At 39.3% G+C, this 25,920-nt stretch overlaps 1 protein-coding gene across 2 annotated transcripts in view; it reads right to left on the reverse strand.

The window, feature by feature from the left end:
- The window catches only part of phactr3b (phosphatase and actin regulator 3b), an 86,164-nt gene that overhangs the window by 56,162 nt on the left and 4,082 nt on the right, over positions 1–25,920 (reverse strand). Inside the window, exon 1 of one of the 2 annotated variants that reach the window (XM_034090160.2) lies at positions 7,894–8,120. The exons of the other annotated variant lie outside the window; for it this stretch is intronic. The gene's annotated coding sequence lies outside the window, so the exon portion shown is untranslated. Of the gene's footprint in view, positions 1–7,893; positions 8,121–25,920 lie in introns of those variants that run through there. 2 annotated transcript variants of the gene reach the window in all.

The following is a 25,920-nucleotide window of genomic DNA, read 5'->3' on the forward strand; positions in this document are numbered from 1 at the left end:
GTAGAGACATAGAGATATGTGTACGGCTCCTTATGGCTAGATCATCACTGAGCATGCGTGGAAGTTGTGTGTGAAGTCTGAGAGCGTGTAGCTCCCGTACCAAACTTTTTGAGAAATCAGGTTATGATCAGATGAGCAAGTTGATCACTCAAAGTTTATAGCGAAATACGATGTGGGGAATGTAATGCCACCGAAGAAACCAAACAAAAAGGCTAAAGTGCCATTGAATGAGAGCAGCGGTCTTTCGGGAGTGATTGACACACAAGCAGCAGAGGAGAACGCCATGGAGAGCGGGGCCTCGCAGGTGAACCACTCGGAGCTGGCGGTACTAATACGCTCCATAATAAGAGAGGAGATAGGGGCTGCTTTCGAGAAATTCCAGCCGCAGCTTGATGCTTTAAAGGGAGAACTTGACTCATGTTGTCAGAAGCTCGGTGATATGGAGGAGGGGATAACCGACATGGATTGTAGGGTTGCTATACTCGAAACCGCAAATGGCAATCTAATGAAGGAAAGCAAAGAGTTCAAAGACAAAATAGAGAGGATGGAGATTCAAAGCAGAAAGTTTAATCTACGTGTGATTGGACTGAAAACGGACATTGAGAAGAGCGATCCCATTGCCTTTGTGACAAACTTTTTAAAGGAGGTGTTCGGAAGTGAGCTCTCATGTGAACCGGCAGTCGAGATTGCATACAGGATTGGGCAGGGGACTGATTTGAGACCCAGACCTATGATTGTCACTATGCAGAGATATCAAGCTAAGGAAGCTATCTTGAAGCTGGCAAGAAGCAAGGGAGAGATTCTTTTCCGTGACATGCGAGTGAAGATATTTCCTGATATTACTCCGGATGTTGCCAGGAAGAGAGCCCTATTCAATGACGTCAGGATGAAGCTGCGCAAGGCTGAGGTGAGGCATGGGCTATTGTTCCCCGCAACGCTCATCGTAACCTTCAATGGACAAACCAAACTTTATCGGGACTGTAGTGAAGCTGAGCATTTCTATAAAACAGTGATAAGCCCGGTTTCAGTTCAAACCAGAAATGAAGGTGGGAAATGACTGATTGACATCACCAGATAGATGGTATGATTATACATATAGGAGAAGAAATTAATTGTATTATGAAAATGGAAATTGTTGCAGTTTTGGTGATCTCCACAATTGTTTTATTTTCTTGTGGGCCAATATTCACTGGTCTATGAGTTATCTACTCATTTATTTGAAGTTATTTACTTCATCATCTGCGAGTATGAATTTATGTTTATTAGATTTTGAATAGAGACAAATTTCAACTTGTCTCTATTGTTGTTTATTCTTCCTAAAATGTAATTGTGATGTATTGATTAGATCTAGTGTTGCGAGACATTACCATGAATATATTTCATACTATTATTTAAAATGTTCGGGAGCTACCGTGAAGCTCGTCTAATTGAGCGAGTGAGTATGCACATTTATAGCAATCTATGTGCAGATAAATGTTGGGTTATGTATGTGATGGTGTGTGTGGTTGAAATTGTGTTACATGTATGTTTTAGTTCAGCTCTCATTTTGATAGGAAGTGAAAAAGAGATAACATTTAAATTGCCATCTTAATGTTGAATAAGTTACCAAGTAAAGGGTTTAAATTGGCTCACATAAATATATGTAGTTTAAGAAATAAAGTGTCTGAGATAGAGGAAATATTATCATGTGGTATTCATTTGTTAGCAATATCTGAAACTCACTTAGATGACACATTTAATGACGCTGCTGTGGATATTGATGGATATAGAATATTTAGAAAGGACAGGAATGCAGATGGAGGTGGGGTGGCAGTATACATTCAAAAGCAAATACCAGCTAAAGTGAGATATGATTTGATGTCTGCTGATATTGAAGTACTTTGGTTGCAAATTAATTTACCTCACTTGAAACCTTTGTTGGTAGGATGTTGTTACAGACCTCCAAATGCAAACTTAATTTATTTAGACAAATTATGTGAAATGTTAGACAAAGTTTGTGATCTTGACAGAGAGATTTATTTTATCGGAGATTTAAATATTGACTGGAATATGTTGCACTGTGCCCTTAAAAACAAGCTGCAGACAATAATTAATACATGTAACTTGGTACAAATGGTGACTAAACCTACTAGGATATGCATCAAGAAAGATGGGTCAAAAAGTGCAACTTGTATTGATCATATATTTACTAATTTTAGCCATGTATGTTCTCAGGCAATATCAATTCCAGTAGGGTGTTCTGATCATAATTTAATAATTATCGTGAGAAAGACAAAGGTGCCAAAAGCTGGACCAAAAGTCATTGTGAGGAGATCAATGAAATATTTTAGTGAAGAGTCATTTATCCAGGATGTTCAAATGATATGTTGGAAACATGTTTTTGAGAAAGTCGATCCAGATGATGCTCTTGATGTCTTCAATTTGTTATTCATGCAGGTGATTGATAAACATGCTCCACTTAGAAAACAGACTGTAAGGAACTTTAGAGCACCCTGGTTAGATGAGGAATTAAGGGATCTAATGAAACAAAGAGATGATGCAAAAAATGTAGCTCTCTCATCAAGTTATGAGTCAGCACATTTATAGAAGGTTAAGGAATTATGTTACAGCATTAAATAAAAAGAAAAAACAGTTGTATTATGGAAATAAAATTAAAGAGATAAAGGATGACAAGAAAAAACTGTGGAGCTTAGTGAATGGCATGATGGGCCGTAAGCCGAAATCCACCTCAACATATCTTGAGGTGGATGGGACATTTTTGACGAAACCAGTACAAATTGCTAATCATCTGAATGATTATTTTCTTGATAAAGTAAAACATTTGAGGATAAATATGAATCAAACTATAAATAGTAACTCCACATTTCTAATACAGGATTTAATTATGAAAAATAAGAAGTGTACATTTAAAATAGAAAAAGTGACAATTACAGATGTTGAATGTCTACTAGGTAAATGTAATGATAAACCACCAGGAGTGGATAATTTAGTTGGTACATTTCTTAGATATGTTGCTAATTTTGTTGCAGAGCCCATCTGTCATATTATAAATTTGAGTATTGATAAATGTATTTGCCCACAGGCATGGAAAATAGCAAAAATTATTCCACTTGCAAAAAATCCAGCTGGACCATTTTCTGGTACAAATAGCCGTCCAATAAGTTTATTACCAGCATTAGCAAAGATAATGGAGAGAATAATTTTCAATCAAATACAAAAATACTTTGAAGGTAACAAACTTAATACTGTGTATCAACATGCTTATAGACCTGGCCATTCCACATGCACCGCTTTAACACAAATGACAGATGACTGGAAGGGCGAACTAGATAATAGGAAGTTAGTGGGTGCAGTACTACTCGATTTTAGTTCTGCTTTTGATGTCATTGACCATTCTTTGTTGTTACACAAGCTGGAACAATATGGTTTTCATTTGGAAACGCTGAAGTGGTTAGAAAGTTACCTGACAAATCGAAGTCAAACTGTTTTTTTTAATGGAAGTCTCTCAAAGATGAAAAAGTCACCTGTGGAGTACCTCAGGGTAGTTGTTTGGGACCACTTTTATTTTCTATTTTTACAAATGACCTACCATTAGTGTTAGAAAAAGCTAAAATTGTAATGTATGCAGATGACTCAACAATATATTATGCAGCATCAACTACAAGAGAGTTGACAAATGTTATGAATAAAGATCTACTACTGATATCAGAGTGGGTCATAAATAATAAGTTGGTACTTAATGCGGAAAAACAAAATCGTTATTAATAGGATCAAATCATCAGTTAAAAGGTGAACCAAAATTGCAACTACATTTAAACCATATTGAAATTGAACAGGTCAAGGAGACAAAATTGCTAGGTATAACCCTGGATCATAAATTATCTTGGTCTAAACAAATTGATAATGTTGTATGTAAAATGGGAAGGGGTGTGTCACTTGTAAAAAGAATTGTAAAATATTTGCCTATGGATGTCAGTAGACAAGTTTTGGATGCTTTGGTTCTGTCGCAGCTTGATTATTGTTTGGTTATATGGTCTAGTGCTGCTGAAAAAGATTTAAACAAACTACAAGTAGCACAAAATAAGGCAGCACGATGTGCACTGCAGTGCTCCTACAGAACCAGAGTCACTGAAATGCTGGAGACACTGAAATGGTTAACTGTCAGACAGAGGTCAACTTATATTTTATTGAATTTTGTCAGAAATATTACAGTGACTCACTCACCAGATATATTATCACAAAGATTTATAGCGCAATATGCACAACATAACTATCAAACACGACATACAATAGAAGGAAGGTTTGTATTACCTAAATCTAAATCAAATATGGGACAGAAAACAGTCATGTACAGAGCCATGATCAGCTGGAACTCTTTACCGGTTCACATCATTCAGGAAAATTCTCAAGTACATTTCAAATGGTTGCTAAAAAATTATTTAAGTATTACAAAGTAAATTTGAACTGTGCCTGTGGCTATGTATGCATATATTATTATGTACACTTATTTGTATTTACTTTTGTTTGGCCTTAGGATGGCGATAATTGAATGACCATTTTAGTTTCACTTCATTTCACTGTAAATAGCATGAAATTATGAGCTGTTTTGTTTTGTTTTAATTTTGTTGTATGTTTATGTATGTTTTGAGTGTGTGAGGACCCCAGGAAGAATAGCCAATGCTCATGCTATGCTAATGGGGATCCTAATAAAGACATAAAGACATAAAGACACTACATACTGATATACACCTGAACATCAGCAGGAGAGGACTCTTTAAAGTAGAGACACTACATACTGATATACACCTGAACATCAGCAGGAGAGGACTCTTTAAAGTAGAGACACTACATACTGATATACACCTGAACATCAGCAGGAGAGGACTCTTTAAAGTAGAGACACTACGTACTGCTATACACCTGAACATCAGCAGGAGAGGACTCTTTAAAGTAGAGACACTACATGCTGATATACACCTGAACATCAGCAGGAGAGGACTCTTTAAAGTAGAGACACTACATACTGATATACACCTGAACATCAGCAGGAGAGAACTCTTTAAAGTAGAGACACTACATACTGATATACACCTGAACATCAGCAGGAGAGGACTCTTTAAAGTAGAGACACTACATACTGATATACACCTGAACATCAGCAGGAGAGGACTCTTTAAAGTAGAGACACTACATACTGATATACACCTGAACATCAGCAGGAGAGGACTCTTTAAAGTAGAGACACTACATACTGATATACACCTGAACATCAGCAGGAGAGGACTCTTTAAAGTAGAGACACTACATACTGATATACACCTGAACATCAGCAGGAGAGGACTCTTTAAAGTAGAGACACTACATACTGATATACACCTGAACATCAGCAGGAGAGGACTCTTTAAAGTAGAGACACTACATACTGATATACACCTGAACATCAGCAGGAAAGGACTCTTTAAAGTAGAGACACTACATGCTGATATACACCTGAACATCAGCAGGAGAGGACTCTTTAAATATAGTACATACACATAAAGACAGGCAGATGTTACTGCTGGGTCAATATCAGTTGAATTATACACTATATTGTGAATATTGTCACTGCTTTGACATGCCTTGAGACAGCCCTATCCTACAGGTAACTGAAGCTGTGCTCAAAGTGGCCAGACTGTCTCTACCAAAACAGACATGTTACCTTGCACAAAACTAAATATCCTATAGTTTGCATTCATTAAAGTCGCTCAATAACACATACTTAGTAACTAATCGAGGCGGCAGTAGAAAAGCAAGCCCTGTGTTCTGGAGTCTGGTTGCTTTGTAAGAGCATATACGGTTTGAGTTCAAGAGGAGGACGGACTGTCTAAAGGCAAGTTAAAGCAGAGAGGATATTCTTAATATAGCCTAAATAGAGGCCTAATATTGATTGTTTTAGGAGGGCCTTTGTTTTGGCCCCACAGCAGCACATTGCTTCTCCTCTTTGACTTTTCTCCTGTCTGTTCCTCTCAACTGGGGGCGTGCCGACCTCCATCTACTATAAGTGATACACTGACTGTGGAGGAGTACCTCAAACAACCCCAGTTAGAAACATCTGAAGCATCCTTTTAATGCTCAACATCAAAAAGTCCAACTAAGGATTATATTCAATATCAACTAACCTGCCAATTAGTATCTCAATCAAGTCAATACATGCACGTTCAGTCAGCCTTTAAATACTTCCCAAAGCTCAAAGTAACATCCTTAAATGCCTTTTATTCTCAACATTTCCATAAAAAAACAAATATATCACATTTTTTTCTAGAACATAAAACAAAGAAAACGGTAATTTCTAAAACATCAGAAGCTAAAATGAAAGCTGTTTATTAGTAAACTTTGCTTTTCATGAAAGCTAGCCAGCTAAAACTCCCAGCTGTTTAATCTGCCTGCAGGAGCTGCTCCAGCTTATCTTTCACCTAATCATTCTCACTGGGTTCAACACACAACTGAACAGAGCTGTGACTGCTGCACAAGAGATCACACACACACACACACACACACACACACACACACACACACACACACACACACACACACACACACACACACACACACACACACACACACACACACACACACACACACACACACACACACACACACACACACACACACACACTCTCACACACACACACACACACACACACACACACACACACACACACACACACACACACACACACACACACACACACACACACGTCAGTGATCCATGAACGCCTTCGCTGACACTCACAGGCTGCAGCTTGACCATCGACAAAAGAGGAGCAGAAGCAAACAAGTGTGTGTGTGTGTGTATATGTGTGCGCGCGCGTGCATGTGCGCGCGTGCATGTGTGTGTGCGTGCATGTGTGCGCGCGCATGTGTGTGTGTGTGTGTGTGTGTGTGTGTGTGTGTGTGTGTGTGTGTGTATGCCTAGGATGACGAATTCAGGTCAAGCTTGTAGTAACTGCAGCAGGGTCAGGCCGCCGTTGCCATCGTTACCACGCTGCATGCTGCAGAAAAAAGCACCCTGAGAGGAGGAGGAGGAGGAAGAGGAGGAGGAGGAGGAAGAGGAGGATCACTACGGCATGAGGAATAGGGAGTTGCTGGGCGAGGGGAAGGCTGTTGCCACACAGAGAGATGGAGAGCTGCAGCCAATCACGGCGGAGCTGATGCATAATGTAAAGTCAGGGAGCTACTGTATTTTGAATATGCAAGTTATGATGAAATATTTATCCCGGTGCAAGAGTGAGCATTAAAATGTCTGCATTACAATGTCTTTTTTCTGCAGATAATGCATTGTCAAAGTCTTCTGTTTTTGATCTGTTTTATTTGTTAGTGTGATTATGAGATGTTTTAACGTGTGTTGATTGTTATGCAGGGCCTGTAAATGGAAATGAGCTTTTAGCTATAATCTGGCATCTCCTCTCTGTTTGAGATTTTTTGTGTGCAACCTCCTTGTTCAATAAAGATATATAATAAAACTGTGAGATAGTGTACTGTACAGTAGCCTGAAGCAAAGTGATGATAGTGAGATAGAGCACCTGGAAATGTCCCAACATCCCCATCACTCACATCACACCCTGTTGTCACTAGGAAATACTCCTGGAATAAAAAACTACAACTGGGAAATCACATGAAAGTTATATCACCACCACCACCTAAATAAAAAGCCTTCTTTACAACTAACTCGCTGCAAGTGACTGTGGGAATAACATATTGACATCAGAGGAAATACTAGCATGTGGTCTTAAAGCCAAACACTACAAGTCCCGATATGCACATTACATAAAGAGTAATATGTTTAGGGTGCTTGGGATGCATCGTCGCAAATTGACTGCCAATCAGTGTAATATAGAGTTAAATAACACTTACAAACATATACGATACTCAGCTATCCAGGACCAGCCCTCCCGCAGCTCGGTGTTCACATCATCTGTTGTTCCCGAAAAAACCGACAAGGTCCGCGGCGGAAACACACAGAAAACACCGATTTAACAGCAGCGGGTTGAAAAGAAATGTGAAATATTTAAGTAAAAACCGGAGACAGGAGAGTTCCCAGCGGAAACCGAGAGAGAGCTGTCACAACTGCGGCTGTGCTGGTGTTGATGAGCCATGTGGACCCCGCCCCTCCAGTCGGGAGGAGGAGGGGGAGGAATCCGGCACACACTCCAAAACACACTGGAGAAAAATATCAATAACTATGATGATTGTAAAACAGGGGTACCCAAACACTGAGGGCCACATACAGAGAAATATACGAAGAGCTGGGCCACTTATTAGAGCTGAAGTATATTGCCTCGTAAATGAAGTTATAAATGAGCAAAATCAATCAAATGTCGGTACATTGTGCTTGTTAATTGTATGTAAAAAATAAACAGCCTTCATCACAGCTCTATGTTGAATTTATTTGGTTACAAAACGTGTTAGCAGCTAATCCCTTCAATCAGAAGCCTCAGATTGCTTAAGGGGAAATATGAAAGGTATATTTGAAGCTTGTTTTGCAAAATCTTGACTGAATGTATTTGAAAATTGAGCTTAATAACACATTTATACTGTGAAATATTTAGGAAGTACAATATAAGACAATCACTCCTATATGTGTGGGCCATTTTCCATATATCTGCTGAGGGCCAATTAGTATTGACAACGGGCCCTGCCATAGGCTGACAGCATAATATATTGAGGGGGTGGAAGAAGTATTCAGATGCTTTGTAAAAACAAAAGTACCAATACATTTATGTCAAAAAACTGCAATAGGCCTACATGTAAAAGTCTTGCATTCAAAATCTTACTTAAAAGTACAAAAGTATTATCAGTCAAATGTACTTAAAGTATACAAATACAAGTAGTAATTCTGCAGAAACATGGCCTCCTTGTGTGTATATCATTTGTGAACATTTTAGATTGTTGCATCAAGAAGCATTTTACTGATGTAGACACATACATTTCTGGTGGACTTTTTGTAGATATTTAAATAGTTACTTCAGTATTTGAGTACATTTAGTTACTTTCCACCTCTGGATATAATTGCATATTGATTCTTTAAAAACGGTTTTAAGTACAAGTTATCTTCCCCTCGTGTTTGTCACTTTGATTCAGCCTATACTTAAAAACATAACTAAGCATTTGTGAATTTATTATGTACACTATAAGACAGTATACTAGGAAGTAGGTAATACATCAATGATATAAGAAATGTCTTGAACAAAAAAAGTTGAAATACATTAGATTAAATGCAACATTCATGTCCTCTTTAAGCACTTGTTCACATCCCTAATAAAAAAAGGGTTTTAAAATAATAATCACAGACCAATAATTTATTCAGGCGAATAAATGATTATCGCAAGTATTTAGTTTGTCTACCAGCGTGCAACTTTATTCGTATTAACTTTAACATTTTCAACTCTGTTACACTTCACCCAGTAGATGTACATGGTTCTTAAGGTACTGTATGGCATCTTTAGATATATAACAAGTTAACTCTCAAATAGCAGTATAAGCATTAACACTAATAATAAAACCAATCTGACTGTGAATCAGCACTGTAAAACGGTGAAATAAAACACCATAATGCTGTTTTAATTCACAGATATATCACAAGACAAACTCTTTATGTGAAAGGGACCCTATCGTGCTTTCTGTTTTTCCAGTTCAGTTGTTATACAGGTTTTAGTGCATGTAAAGGGTCCGCAAAGGCACATATTCGGAAGCCAACATGTTCACAATGAGAATGCATTCACGCTGGTGTTGACCAGGTATTATGTTGTCGTGTTCATCACCTTAGTTTAGCATATTAGCATGCTAACATTTGCTAATTGGCGCTTTACACAAAGTGCAAGTGAGGCTGATGGGAAATGCATTAGTGTTGCAGTTATCAGGACATAAACAATAGTAGTGGATATGTTTAAAATGTGACTTATGATGGCCCTGGAGATCACCATGCTTATTACAATTCCCCCTGAGTATTAATTATTCAGACAGCATTACACGGTGTGTAAACAAAGCCTTTGTGGTTTCAGATCGATCTTGTCGACGGCCACTCAGCAGGAAGCCTGAGCTACATCAGAGAGGATAAAAGTCAACGGCTGGATTTCTCCTCAGGGACACGCCAGCGGTAGGCAAAGAATGTAAACAATGGTGCAGACTACTCACTCAACATGAGTCTCATTCAATATTTACAATACTTCATCCACTATGGCTGTGAATGAAGTGCATGCCAAAAGGTGGTGCACACATTTGGTTCACTTCATAAAATCTGACACGTGATCTGTAGCTTGCTAACTATACGGTAAAGAAATCTAGTAATGCTATCAACATCCTCAGTTCACACCAAATAAATAAGTATCCACAATGATAGCAGTTAGTAAGACCATCTTGGAATAATATAATATTTAATAATATTAAATGGATTTCTCCAATAATCCCCTTCAATTCTGGAAAACTATTAAATCATTAGTTGGAAACAAAAATGTTATTCCAGTGACAGTCTGAGAGGTGCATAAAGCCCTGAAGAGTTTGGAACCAAGAAAATCAGCAGGTCCTGACAACCTGGAGCCGTACTTTTTAAAGTTAGCAGCTGATTTTATAGCTTTTCCCTTGGCTTATCTTTTTAATCTGTCCTTGGAGACAAACGAAATTCCCCTTATTTGGAACTCTGCTTTTGTTCTCCCACTGTTAAAAGGGGGTGACCCCACTCACCTAAACAACTACAGACCCATCTCCAAATTATGTGTTTTAAATAAAGTACTGGAATCACTGGTCGATTTCCAACTGAAGGAGTTTTTATCAATAAATAATATTTTATCTGAGTTTCAATCTGGTTTTAGGAAAAAACACAGCACTACAACAGCTAGTAATAAAGTAGTAAATGATCTTATTTACTTCTTAGACAATAGAGAACATTGCGCAGCACTTTTTATTGACGTGTCAAAGGCTTTTGATACAGTGGATCATGCCTTACTGTTACAAAGACTTGTTAGTATCTGTCTTTCAGGTAAGGCTGTCTGTTGGTTCGAGAACTATCTTCCATGCAGATCACAGTGTGTGCGGGCAGAAGGCTTAACTTCAACATCTCTTCAGGTATCCAAGGGTGTGCCACAGGGATCTGTTTTAGGACCATTGTTATTTATTATTTACATTAACAGTCTTAATAACAATGTTTTGAATGCAAATTTGCATTTTTATGCTGATGATACAGTTATTTATTGTTCTGCGTCCACCCCGAAGCAGGCTCTTTGTCAGCTCCAGAATGCTTTTAACATTGTACAATCCAACATGTGTGATTTGAAACTTGTTTTAAATGCTGCCAAGACAAAGCTAATGATGTTCTCAAAAGCAAAACCCAAGGTCTTGAACCTTCCTCCTATCGCCACCTTGCAGGGGACGGAGGTTGAATCTGTGTTGCAGTATAAGTATCTTGGAATTATAATTGACAATTCGCTCTCTTTTAAACCACACATTGTGGAACTCTTGAAAAAATTAAGAATACAATTTGGTTTTTACAAGTCTTGTTTTTCCTATGAGGCCAAAAAGAGACTAGTGTCTGCAACCTTTCTGTCTGTGCTGGATTATGGAGATGTGGTTTATATGAATGCATCTTCTCAGTGCCTTCACTCGCTGGACACCGTCTACCACGGTGCACATTCATCACAAACCTCAGATCCTTGACTCACCACTGCAATCTATACACTCGCGTTGGATGGTCTTCCATGAGCACGCGTAGACTGAAACATTGGCATATCCTTATATATAAGACTATTCTTGGTGCTCTTCCCCCTTATCTAAGGATGTACATACATAGAAAATGTAGGATCTTTTCAGGATCCTATCAGCTTCGCTCCGAGAACTTTGTCCTTTTAACTCTCTGAGCTCTCTGAAACTCAGAGAGCTGGTCTCATTAAACACACTCAAAGCAACTTTAGCGTCTGTAAATGCTTTGGCTAAACCTGGTGTATGACTGTGTTATGAGTGATTGTGTGTTTTTTAATTGTTTGTAACTGTAAAATTGTCTGAAACTGTGCTGTTACCATTCTTGGGCCAGGACTCTCTTGAAAAAGAGATTTTTAATCTCAATGAGACCTATCCTGGTTAAATAAAGGTAACATAAAATAAAAAATACGAATCCCAAATAAACAACATTGCAGAAATGCATTGTATTGTGGGAATTAAAGCATGTCGCAACATCTGGGTCTTAAAAGTAAAGCTAATGTGGAAATGTAATGTATATGTTGTACTTTCTTGTTTATTTCTAGTCTCTTTTTAATTGTTATTGTACATCGCTATGTCTTTTATGCTGCTGCAACACAAACAATAACCAAATTGGGATCAATAAAGTACTTTCTTATCTTATCTTATCTTAAGTATCTTAAAGCTGCATTATTTATATTATCCAGCAGGGGGCTGGTTACGTTAAGGCTGGAGCCACACGAGGACGATAACGCAAATGGACCGAAATCGATAACAAAAAAGTATTCCGTCCACACGCAACAGGCACCAGAAACGTGTCCGTTCACACGAGATCGCTCGAAAGCGCTGGAGACGCTGTAGTACATATGCCGGGCCTGTAAGTGGTGCTGTAGTTCTGCAGCAAAAGCAGCGAAGAAGACTTCCCGCGCATGGTTGCCCTTTTGTTTATTCTCCGCTGTGGACGCTATGGCTCTTTTTCTCCCTCCCCGAGGCAAGGGGAGGCATGAAAAACATCCACCTCTCCGCCTCTTTCAAGGGACGAGGGGACCGTGCGGCAGAGTTTCAGTTAGATTTTTTTCCGCCGTTCAACACATTAGAAAAGTGCCGGTCAAAGGTCTTCTTTGTTATTTATTGAGCTTTAAAAGAAATTGATAACGACTCTATATAATAATATAAGAATAATAAACGGAGCCTCTCTTTTTCTCCCGCTCTTCTGAGAGCCCAGCAGCTGATCTCTGAGCAGGAGAGGTGGGGAGATGCGGGGCTATTGCTTCAACGTTATCAGGAAATGAGCGTTTCGTTTGCAGATCTAGCCACCTAGGGACCCGTTATCGTTATCGTTTTCTGTGTTTCTATGTCGGCTGATCTGATAGTGAACTGTAGCAGATATGACCGTTATCGTCCTTGTGTGGCCAGGGCCTAAGAAGTTGGATAGAAGTCTATGAAAACATTATCCTGCTTCTCACTTGGTTTATAACTTCAGTAAACATTAAACTAACACGTTTTTTTGCCTGAATCACTAGCTTCAAGTCTTCTTCAAAAAAGCATAATGTTTGTTTTGTACTCTAAGGTCCCATTTAAAGTCAAATAGACGATTAAGCAGGGTATGCTTTTGGCTGTGCTACCTTGTGGTTGGTTTCTCTCAGATAGTGTGGATTAGTCAGGAGTTTGTCTGTGTTTTAATCTCACAACTTTTACAGTGTGTTTTCAGTTGGTAAATGTGAATTGTTATACTTTAGTTACAAGTGTGTTGTTCATTCGTATGTACTTGACCCCCACCACACACTTCTGGTTCCAAAAAAAAAGATTTTGATGGCCATACACCAAAATGTCATCGAACCGAATGGCAAACTTCAGGCTTCCAAACAGTGGTATAAAAACCGATGTGTAATGTCACGCTGTCCATCTAGGATTTTGATTTTAAATGATTCTACAAACCAACTAATGATAAGTGACCTGCTCTATCGAAATCAGTCGCATTGACCCGAAGACACATTTTGAGTTGTATACACTGTTGGAAAGAGGAGATTCCTAGCTTCTAATGATATCAGGATTGTTGTTGTGCTCCAAATATTAAGCGAAATATGTCACATTATATAATGACTGTCACCGAGTCCTCATTTTGAGAAAAAGGCCTTCAAAGTTTTCTCTTCTCTGGAATCCATCGATCTGATTGGTTATTAGCAAATGATCAAAATACTATGGAGGGAAGATATTTTCGTTTGGATTACTGGTCTGGGGGAAGCTCGCGAGTGTGTGTGTGTGTGTATACGTGTGTGTGTTTGTGTAATTTTGCGTTTGTGTGTATTGTGTTTGTTTCCCGGGGAAAACACTCACGAGAAACACCGGCTGTTGTTGTGCCTGCTGTGACGTCAAGTTACTCCGTTCTCCGCTTGTCATTATGCCGGAGCTTCAAAGTTGTATTTATCATCTGAATTTGCCGAAACAAGTTTAATATTCTGAAAGCCAAGACTTTGTTTAATTGAAATCAGATGAAAACAAACTGTAGACTTTGAGCAGGTATCCCTTGAAAAAAAGATCAATTGATCTCAAGGGATTCACCTGGATAAATAAAGGTTTGAAACTATAACGGACCCTGCCGTGTTATCTATGATTGATTACTATACGCCTTACATTCATAATGTCAGCCGGAGGGAGGGGGGGCGGCGCTGCGAAGAGCAGATTGCCTGTCATCTTCCCTTTACAAGCTTAAAGAATGTATTTATTGTGTGTGTTTGGAAATAAAAGTTTCATATTCTGAAAGCCAAGACTTCAAACAAAACACCCAAACCCCGAAAAAATAGTTTTTCACGCAAATCCACGTTTATTTTGAAATGAGCCGTCGCCACTTCCGACTGATTTTGATAGAGCGGGTCACATATGAGGTTTTTTAGAGCACTGTAGTCCTTCAGTGTACATGCAGCATTTCAAATCAAAGCACTTTTCATACACAAAAGGTAACACAGTACTTCTCAAAAAATAAAACAATAAATAATAACAATACTTCCCTAAATGTAATTAAAAGCCAAAGTCTTCAGTTGGGCTGTAATAATAAAAAGACGCCTCGTTGTGGGTCTTTATTTTCAGTTTAGGTCTACGATAAAGCGTGTGATTATTTGGACAAAGTCTCATCAAGCCTCTATTTGGATAATTGGAAAATAGATAGAACAATAAAGACAACATTTGCTTCTGAAGAGACACATTTTAAGGAATGATTCATTAACTCTTAGCTTCGGCTCCACTTTAAAAAGTATTCTGTACACATAATAAAGACGATAATGAGTTCATCTCCACTAACATTAGATCTCCATTACCAGATCCGACAGCAACCAATAACACTGTCAATGTACGGACATGTGAGTATAGTGTTACGATAGACTCGGGGCGTGATTAAGTGTAGTGCGGTCACAAGGGAGATGGAAAATGGAAAAACATGCTCCACATCAGCAGTATAACAGCTAAAACCTGCAGTTATGGAGTGTGTCCATTTGGGGAACAATTTGCAACAAAGCACTTTGTACAATTGATTGCAAACCTCACCCGCAAAGTGGTCACACTCTCAGCTGAGAGAGCCTCTTTGTTTCTTAGATTATCCGCCAAGTAACTGAATCAGAGGGCGGTTATTGATAGCCTGACATAATGATGAGAGTTGATCAAGAAGAATTTTTATCTAGAAAGACAGTCAGAAAGCACAGATTTCAGCAAGGGCCTTTCAAAGGGAAAAATAATGTATATGTCCGCCCCGTGATAAGGCAGTGCTTTAAAATGTAATGAGTTATTTGTGTCCCACGCTTCACCTTTCCACCAAGTTTCATGAACATCGGGCAAGTCGTTTTTTTGTAATTAACAAACGAACAAATCAACAACTGATATAACCTGAAAATCAGCAGGAGAGGACTCTTTAAAGTAGAGACACTACATACTGATATACACCTGCACATCAGCAGGAGAGGACTCTTTAAAGTAGAGACACTACATACTGATATACACCTGAACATCAGCAGGAGAGGACTCTTTAAAGTAGAGACACTACATACTGATATACACCTGAACATCAGCAGGAGAGGACTCTTTAACGTAGAGACACTACATACTGATATACACCTGAACATCAGCAGGAGAGGACTCTTTAAAGTAGAGACACTACATACTGATACACACCTGAACATCAGCAGGAGAGGACTCTTTAAAGTAGAGACACTACATACTGATATACACCTGAACATCAGCAGGAGAGCACTCTTTAAAGTAGAGACACTAAATACTGATATACACCTGAACATCAGCAGGAGAGGACTCTTTAAAGTAGAGACACTACATACTGATATACACCTGAACATCAGCAGGAGAGGACTCTTTAAAGTAGAGACACTACATACTGATATACACCTGAACATCAGCAGGAGAGGACTCTTTAAAGTAGAGACACTACATACTGTCCAGCTGTCCTGGTATTATTAGACCTAGCTGCCTTCGACACAGTGGACCATAGCATCCTGTTGTCACCACAGCTTGAACAGTCCGCTGGCATCACAGGCTCTGCCCTTGCATGGTTCAGGTCCTACCTGACAGACTACAGTTTTTCAGTGCAGCTAGGTGCCTTCTCCTCTGCAAAGGCCCCTCTTACTTGTGGGGTTCCCCAAGGCTTTATCCTGGGCCCCATCCTCTTTTTATTGTATATACTGCCCCTAGGTTCAATCCTCAGAAAACGTAACATTCCCTTCCACTGCTACGCTGACGATGTTCAGATTTATCTGCCTCTCAAAGGAAATGACAAACACTCACTACAGCAGTTGATGGATTGCCTGACAGAAATGAAGTCCTGGCTGAGCAGAAATGTTCTTAACCTCAACGAGAGCAAGACTGAGGTCATCTTTTTTGGACCCCAACCTCCAGCCTCTTCTGTTGACATTCTGGGTCCTCTTAAAACAAACATCCTCTCCTCGGTCATGAATCTTGGAGTGACTTTTACTAACACTTTTAAATTCGACAAGCAGGTCCGCAGCGTAGTGAAATCCTGCTTTTTTAAATTAAGAGTATTGGCCAAAACCAAGTATTTTTTATCTTTCAAAGACCTGGAGAGAGTTATCAACGCCTTTGTGACCTCGAGACTCGATTATTGCAACGCTCTATACGTGGGTATGGACCAGGCCTCAATTAAACGCCTGCAGCTAGTGCAGAACGCAGCGGCACGTCTCCTCACTGGCCACAAAAAGCGTGACCACATCACCCCAATTCTGGCCTCATTGCACTGGCTTCCAATTCGGTTCCGAATTGATTTTAAAATCCTTTTATTTGTTTTTAAAGCACTAAATGGGCTGGCTCCGGCTATATAGCTGAACTCCTCCAGCGCTACACCCCAGCCAGAGCGTTAAGGTCTGCTGACCAGCTGCTACTGGTAGTGCCTAAAACCAGGCTAAAAACCAGAGGGCACCGAGCCTTCGCGGCGGCTGGCCCCAGGCTCTGGAACACTCTGCCCCTCCATGTGAGGTCGGCCCAGACCCTAGGGGTTTTTAAATCAAAACTAAAAACTCACTTCTTCACCCTGGCCTTCTAATCATAGCAGAGCACGACTCATGACACGTCCCTGTGTTTGATTTTTATATTTGTTGTTATAATTTATTGTCTTCTGTTTACATCGGTAGTAATGTGTTATTTATTATCTGCATGTGCAGCACTTTGGCTCGACCGGAAATCGTTTTTAAATGTGCTATAGAAATCAGATTTGATTTGATTTGATACTGATATACACCTGCACATCAGCAGGAGAGGACTCTTCAAAGTAGAGACACTACATACTGATATACACCTGAACATCAGCATGAGAGGACTCTTTAAAGTAGAGACACTACATACTGATATACACCTGAACATCAGCAGGAGAGGACTCTTTAAAGTAGAGACACTACATACTGATATACACCTGAACATCAGCAGGAGAGGACTCTTTAAAGTAGAGACAATACATACTGATATACACCTGAACATCAGCAGGAGAGGACTCTTTAAAGTAGAGACACTACATACTGATATGCACCTGAACATCAGCAGGAGAGGACTCTTTAAAGTAGAGACACTACATGCTGATATACACCTGAACATCAGCATGAGAGGACTCTTTAAAGTAGAGACACTACATACTGATATACACCTGAACATCAGCAGGAGAGGACTCTTTAAAGTAGAGACACTACATACTGATGTACACCTGAACATCAGCAGGAGAGGACTCTTTAAAGTAGAGACACTACATACTGATATACACCTGAACATCAGCAGGAGAGGACTCTTTAAAGTAGATGCACTACATACTGATATACACCTGAACATCAGCAGGGGAGGACTCTTTAAAGTAGAGACACTACATACTGATATACACCTGAACATCAGCAGGAGAGGACTCTTTAAAGTAGAGACACTACATACTAATATACACCTGAACATCAGCAGGAGAGGACTCTTTAAAGTAGAGACACTACATACTGATATGCACCTGAACATCAGCAGGAGAGGACTCTTTAAAGTAGAGACACTAGATACTGATATACACCTGAACATCAGCAGGAGAGGACTCTTTAAAGTAGAGACACTAGATACTGATATACACCTGAACATCAGCAGGAGAGGACTCTTTAAAGTAGAGACACTACATACTGATATACACCTGAACATCAGCAGGAGAGGACTCTTTAAAGTAGAGACACTACATACTGATATACACCTGAACATCAGCAGGAGAGGACTCTTTAAAGTAGATACACTACATACTGATATGCACCTGAACATCAGCAGGAGAGGACTCTTTAAAGTAGAGACACTACATGCTGATATACACCTGAACATCAGCAGGAGAGGACTCTTTAAAGTAGAGACACAACATGCTGATATACACCTGAACATCAGCAGGAGAGGACTCTTTAAAGTAGAGACACTACATACTGATATACACCTGAACATCAGCAGGAGAGGACTCTTTAAAGTAGAGACACTACATACTGATATGCACCTGAACATCAGCAGGAGAGGACTCTTTAAAGTAGAGACACTAGATACTGATATACACCTGAACATCAGCAGGAGAGGACTCTTTAAAGTAGAGACACTAGATACTGATATACACCTGAACATCAGCAGGAGAGGACTCTTTAAAGTAGAGACACTACATACTGATATACACCTGAACATCAGCAGGAGAGGACTATTTAAAGTAGATACACTACATACTGATATACACCTGAACATCAGCAGGAGATGACTCTTTAAAGTAGAGACACTACATACTGATATACACCTGAACATCAGCAGGAGAGGACTCTTTAAAGTAGAGACACTACATACTGATATACACCTGAACATCAGCAGGAGAGGACTCTTTAAAGTAGAGACACTAGATACTGATATACACCTGAACATCAGCAGGAGAGGACTCTTTAAAGTAGAGACACTGCATACTGATATACACCTGAACATCAGCAGGAGAGGACTCTTTAAAGTAGAGACACTACATACTGATATACACCTGAACATCAGCAGGAGAGGACTCTTTAAAGTAGAGACACTACATACTGATATACACCTGAACATCAGCAGGAGAGGACTCTTTAAAGTAGAGACACTAGATACTGATATACACCTGAACATCAGCAGGAGAGGACTCTTTAAAGTAGAGACTCTACATACTGATATACACCTGAACATCAGCAGGAGAGGACTCTTTAAAGTAGAGACACTAGATACTGATATACACCTGAACATCAGCAGGAGAGGACTCTTTAAAGTAGAGACACTAGATACTGATATACACCTGAACATCAGCAGGAGAGGACTCTTTAAAGTAGAGACACTACATACTGATATACACCTGAACATCAGCAGGAGAGGACTCTTTAAAGTAGAGACACTAGATACTGATATACACCTGAAAAAGATGCTGAACATCTCAAATTTGAAATAACAGCTGACATTTTTATGTTCACGTTTGACAACAACAACAACATTTTTTTAGGGAATCTGACAAATAGAAGATATGCGATTGCCTATAATGTTTACTTTGGAAATATGTAGGAGGATTTTTTTAGCTTATTTTGCAAATGTATATACTATCATGTACATACACAAACACACACACACACACCTTTCACTGTTGCTCTTTAAAGTTCTGCCTGTTTACCACGCATTTCTTCTCTTATATCATATCGTGAGTCATGTTGCTTTACTGCCTGTCACATTAATCCTCCATGTTTTGTTCTTTACAAGCTGTCCTGGCACTGAAGTTGAACCGTAAATAGCTGTGGATATAAAGTTGGAACACAACTCCAGACATCAATAATCCTACACTAAATACCTTAAGTGTTTATGGAGATGGTGAAGGTCAACCTACTAGAATGATATAATGCTTTATTCGCCTCCAGACCCTTAGTTATATAATATGAACGAGACAGGAGTGAACTAAGAATCTGAGAAGTTACCCAGCATGTAGCCAATGTCTTTATCTCATGGTGTAATAGGACGGTGCAGTGATGACTTATTTTGTAGGGCGACCCGGAAGTTAGCAACGCAAGGGTTCCCTCGACGAAAATAAATGGAATTATCACATTGGATTTCAGTATTTGCAGAAAACAAGCTCTGTGTCAAACACACATTCATGGTACAACTTTTGTAAAGCTGTATAATCTCCACATATTATCACCATTTTGTGATTTTTTAAGCGTACATGCCATCATCGGAAGTAAAAAGCTAACGCTAGGCTACAAACAAGCTATCACAGTCATGGCTGATTATCCCCACCGCTAAGCTAAACATGGCCAACATGGTGTGACGACATTTAGTCACTTGTATTTGCTGACGTACAGTATATCATGTCGAAGAACAAAACGTTAAAATCGTAAGACTCGTCTCTGCATGACTCTATTGGAGCTTAAATCATTTACATATGTACCCGACGGCACAACAGCTGAACAGTAATAAGATAAACTATATGAGTATTGAATATATTGTCTCCAAGGACAATAGCAGGACATGGCGTTAAGCTTGGAGTCTCTCCAGAGGCAATAAGGTGTTTTCATGACGTGTTCGACATGTAACTCCTAAACAGGCGTTGCATTATGACGGTGCTGCATGTTCAAACACATGTTACTATCATAAACCCAGCTGCTCTATTCTATTTGTATTTACTTGCACTTTTAACAATTATATCTGCTTTATTGTGTTGCACTGTTGGAGGAGGAGCCTGTGACCTCAGATTTTCAATGACATAACGACCCTGTAGCTATGTACGAATGACAATAAAAGCCTTGAATCTCGCTGTGTTCCCCTTTTAATCTGCTGAAAACATTCCTCAGGTGCAGCAACAGTCTGCTTCAGCGAGCCAATGCAGTGTCACAGTGACAGATTATGGGGAAGACACACTCGACTATTGTGTGTGTGTGAGCTGCAAACGGTGTGTGGGATTCCTCAGGAGGAGATGCTGCGAGGTTGGAAGGAGGCCAGGTTTTGGTGCTGCCTCGACTTTGCAGGACTGTACCGATTTCTTTGGTTTAAAGGTGGTCAGAAAATCCTGGAAATGACCCAACACACATTTCCAGAATGATTGACTAATGTATATTTTGTAAATTGTGTAATTTGTGTATCTTTAATATTATTGTATGCATGCTTCTTAGTTAATATTAAGCTGTCTGTGGCTCTTTTCTGCTGTAACAAATGTAAATGTCCCCTCTGTGGAACGGATAAAGTGATTCTGATTCTGATTACTCAAAGATATTCAGTTTTAAATCATTTCAAAAACAGAAAATGGCAGCTAGTCTTCATATTTGAAATGTTGGTGCCAGAAAATGTGTCTCCTGCTTAAGTTTGTTTGCAATCAGTTTCCCTCCAGATGACACACCAACATCTGTTCTTACTTACTGCTTTCTTTTATTATTGTTATTTGCACACACAAAACTGTACAGCATCCAGATAAGGATGTATGTGTTTATTACTTCAATGTTTGAATTGCTTGATGTACTAAAGCAGGGGGGTCAAACTCAAATACACAGTGGGCCAAAATAAAAGAAAGGGTGCTAGTCGATGGCCGGACTGTTTCAATGCTTATTGCATAACGTGTTGAAATGAACTTATTGCACATATTAAACCTGGAACTAACAAAGCTTAAATTATTGCCTATAAAAACAACATTAAACATTAAATAATCAGTTGCATTAATTTCTTATGGCTCTATCTGCAGCTTCTCCAGAGTCATTTCTTATGATTACATTTTTAACAACAGCTTCAAACAAAACAATTTCCCTCAAAGAACAAACCAAACATGCCCTGTTGTCGTGAGAGAGAAAGTGCAGAAGGAAGCATCCACTGAACTCAGTGTGCTGCTCTGTGATGCTAGCTCAGATACTTGGCGTCTCATCTCGGGTGCAAGCTCATTAATGTTTGGGCTCAGGCTCTGAGCGGAGGAGACCCTCAGGATGGAGTGAAGGTGCAATATACCGGAGGGCCAGATCTAATAGGAATTATAAATGATCCTGCGAGCTGAAATTAAATCCACCACGGGCCTGATTTGGCCCCCGGGCCTTGAGTTTGACACATGTGCTCTAGTGGGTAGCTTAGCCTATAATACAAATGTGATAATGCATTAGTTGATTTATATTTTGTATACATTTCCTAAATATGTGTAAAATAAATGTATTGGAGTAAAAAGTATAAAGAACAGTAATGTGAAAATACTCCAGTAAAGTAAAGTACAAGAATCTCTATGTTTTTACTTGCAGTACTTGAGTATATTCACCACTGTTTGATGATACATAACGGCAAATTGCATGTCTTTCATAGAAAATCAGTTCAGTGCTAATTAGCAGCTTCCATTTTTACTTTTTCAAATCCAGCAAACAGCAGTTTGCTCCTCCTCCTCCTCCTCCTCCTCCTCCTCCTCCTCCTCCTCCTCCTCCTCCTCCTCCTCCTCTTTTTTCCACTGCTGAGAAATTCAAGTCTGTCAGCGATCAGGCTCTCCATTCGTGGGCTTAAGGGTTTGCTTTAATTACATCTGAGAGCAAAGTATCTCTCTCTTTCGTGATGAAACTCTCACGAGGCTGTTTCCATCCCCTCTGGGATCCAGTGCTGATTTAGTGAAAACAAACGACTGGTAAAAATAAGCCGAGTTGGTCTGCAGCTTTTATTCTCAGTTTACCAGGTCATCCAGGAAGTGGCCGTATCACAGCTGTTTCCATCTGTCTGGCTCTTCCTCACGTCGAAAGGATCAGCTGCTGTTTTCCTGTGCAGCATATTGCTTTTACTCGGCTCTGAAAGGAATTAGGTCAGCCCATGAAACATTCATAAAAGTACATTATGTGTAAATGGCTGACAGCTTAAGTCAAGTAGCTCTCTCTGACATGCCTAGCTCAGTAATTCGGTAGATCTGTCTCTGCAGACACTTTCTGAACAGAATGTATTTCTTTATAAAGTATATTATGGTTTTACATTGATAAAGGTAGTGTTGGTAGTTTAAATCATGGGCTTGAAGAGCACGATTAAAGTGGAGTTTTTTTGGTAGAGTAATCCGTATGTTATCTCTTTGGCCTAGCTTCACCACCACTCCTTTTTAATGTGTATTTTGGAGCACCTGAACGCACCAAAGCAGCATGGTGTAGGTCCGACTGTCTGTGAAACATGCTGGTTTTTTTGTCAGAGATACCAGAGTGTTTGGTAGTTGGGGGATGGGAGGCTGTGTGTGTGCGTGTGTGTGTGTGTGTGTGTGTGTGTGTGTGTGTGTGTGTGTGTGTGTGTGTGTGTGTGTGTGTGTGTGTGTGTGTGTGTGTGTGTGTGTGTGTGTGTGTGTGTGTGTGTGTGTGTGTGTGTGAGGGGGGGGAGGGGTCGTACAGTAAGCCATCATGTCTGCACATGGAGACACATTTCTCAATATGAATCTGTTCTCTGAAAGGTCAGACCCGCCTGGAGACCAAATGAGGAAATCAATGCTAATTATTTCAGACAATTTGTCCTTGATTAATGGCAAATCACAAATATCTAACTAAAACTGTATAGCTGATTGAGAACATAAATGTTAAGGACATTTAAGTCCTGAGGTTTAAAACTGAGACACATTTCACTCGTCCCTTAAAGCAGTTATACACATCATCTTTCTATCAACAACAGATCACAGGTGTAATGTGAATTTAATACATAGATAATGAGCATTATTTGATCATTGGAGGGACTCAGAGATCTACTGGCTTCCCTGTAAGTGTTGAGGGAGAAGTACTCAGACCTTGTACTTGAGTAAAAGTAGAAGTACTCAGACCTTGTACCTGAGTAAAAGTAGAAGTACTCAGACCTTGTACCTGAGTAAAAGTAGAAGTACTCAGATCTTGTACCTGAGTAAAAGTAGAAGTACTTAGATATTGTACCTGAGTAAAAGTAGAAGTACTCAGGTCTTGTACTTGAGTAAAAGTAGAAGTACTCAGATCTTGTCCTTGAGTAAAAGTAGAAGTACTCAGATATTGTACTTGATTAAAAGTAGAAGTACTCAGGTCTTGTACCTGAGTAAAAGTAGAAGTACTCAGATCTTGTCCTTGAGTAAAAGTAGAAGTACTCAAATCTTGTACTTGAGTAACAGTAGAAGTACTCAGATCTTGTACTTGAGTAACAGTAGAAGTACTCAGATCTTGTACTTGAGTAACAGTAGAAGTACTCAGATCTTGTACTTGAGTAAAAGTAGAAGTACTCAGATCTTGTAGTTGAGTAAAAGTAGAAGTACTCAGATCTTGTACTTGAGTAAAAGTATAAGTACTCAGATCTTGTACTTGAGTAAAAGTAGAAGTACTCAGATCTTGTAGTTGAGTAAAAGTAGAAGTACCAGAGTGTAGGAATACTCCGTTACAGTAAAAGTCCTGCATTCAAAATGTTCCTCAAGTGAAAGTACAAAAGTATTCTCATCAAAATATAGTGAAATTAGTTCTGCAGGGTAGCTGGTGGATTTACTCCAGGTGGAACTAAAGTCTGATTCAACACTTGGTTAGATTTCACATCATTCATCTGTGAAGTAACTAAAGGTATAAAATTGGAAAAACATTGAATTTTTAAAATAAAGTACAAGTACCTCAAAATTGTACTTACAGTACTTGAGTAAATGTACTTAGTTACTTTACACCACTGCATATGACAATAACAACTTGAAGACTTTAAAAAGAAGACAAAGTTAGAGACAATCTGGTGAACATAATGAAGCATTTAGCAGTTGATAAATCACATATTTCTCTTTTTACTATTGTAGTATCGAGCCCCAACCAGGGCTGACTCAAGTGGCTCAAAAGTCTATCTGACTTTAAATAAACATAGTATTTCAGATAACTTTACTGTTAAAAAAGAACTGTCTTATAATATATGTAATCAACAAGGGAGGTTTTATGTCCCTATAGTGGAGTTAATGTCCTGTCGTTTCATTGGTGGAGGGCGAAGTCATGTTTTGCCTCTGCTCTGCTGTAGTCAGTGCGACTCGGGGACGTCTCGGCATCGTGGCATGAGAGATGAGTTGGCAACAAATACATAAAAAGAGGTGCTTTAGATTGAGCCACTGTACGAGTGAGTCGTGGCCCGCTAATAAAAACAAATCACCGACGCAGCAAAGACACAAGGGTAAAACTCACTGATGTAACAAGCTATTAACGACTCAGCAACATCACATCATCGTCTGCAGATGAGTCACTTCGACACGAATCATCACCGCGCTGTTAGGCTAAATCCATGTGCTTTTGAAATGGGATGACATGAGATCCAAAACAACCGTAAGGAGTTGAATCAGCTCTAAAAATACCACGAATTAAGCAACGTTTTTACACTTTTTTGTAGGAGAACCTCCTCTAATAAGTTTCAAAATATCACAAAGCTTTTTCTCGTAGAGCTTGAGAGTTGATAGACTATTTATTTCCAGTGCATGTCCCTTCAGGATATTCCAACTCATGGTAAACCTTGCAGAAAAGTGCTGAGTAATCCTTAGAGGTTGTCCGTTCTCTATAGACTGCAGCACAACCTTGGACAGACCATTTGTCCCTGCATCCTACAGTATATAAGAGGTGACTGCAGTGCTGGGTACTTTGTGACAGAGACAGCCTACCTCATTTAAGCTACATCTATGTATCTGCCGAGTAGAGCCCTCTTGTGGCTGTTTCACTTTTAACTGCTCTTGATCCCACTAAGCAGACTTTTTGGACCTGTTCTTGTAACAAAAAA

This window comes from Pseudochaenichthys georgianus, chromosome 8, assembly GCF_902827115.2.
Source record: "Pseudochaenichthys georgianus chromosome 8, fPseGeo1.2, whole genome shotgun sequence".
NCBI lineage: Eukaryota > Metazoa > Chordata > Actinopteri > Perciformes > Channichthyidae > Pseudochaenichthys > Pseudochaenichthys georgianus.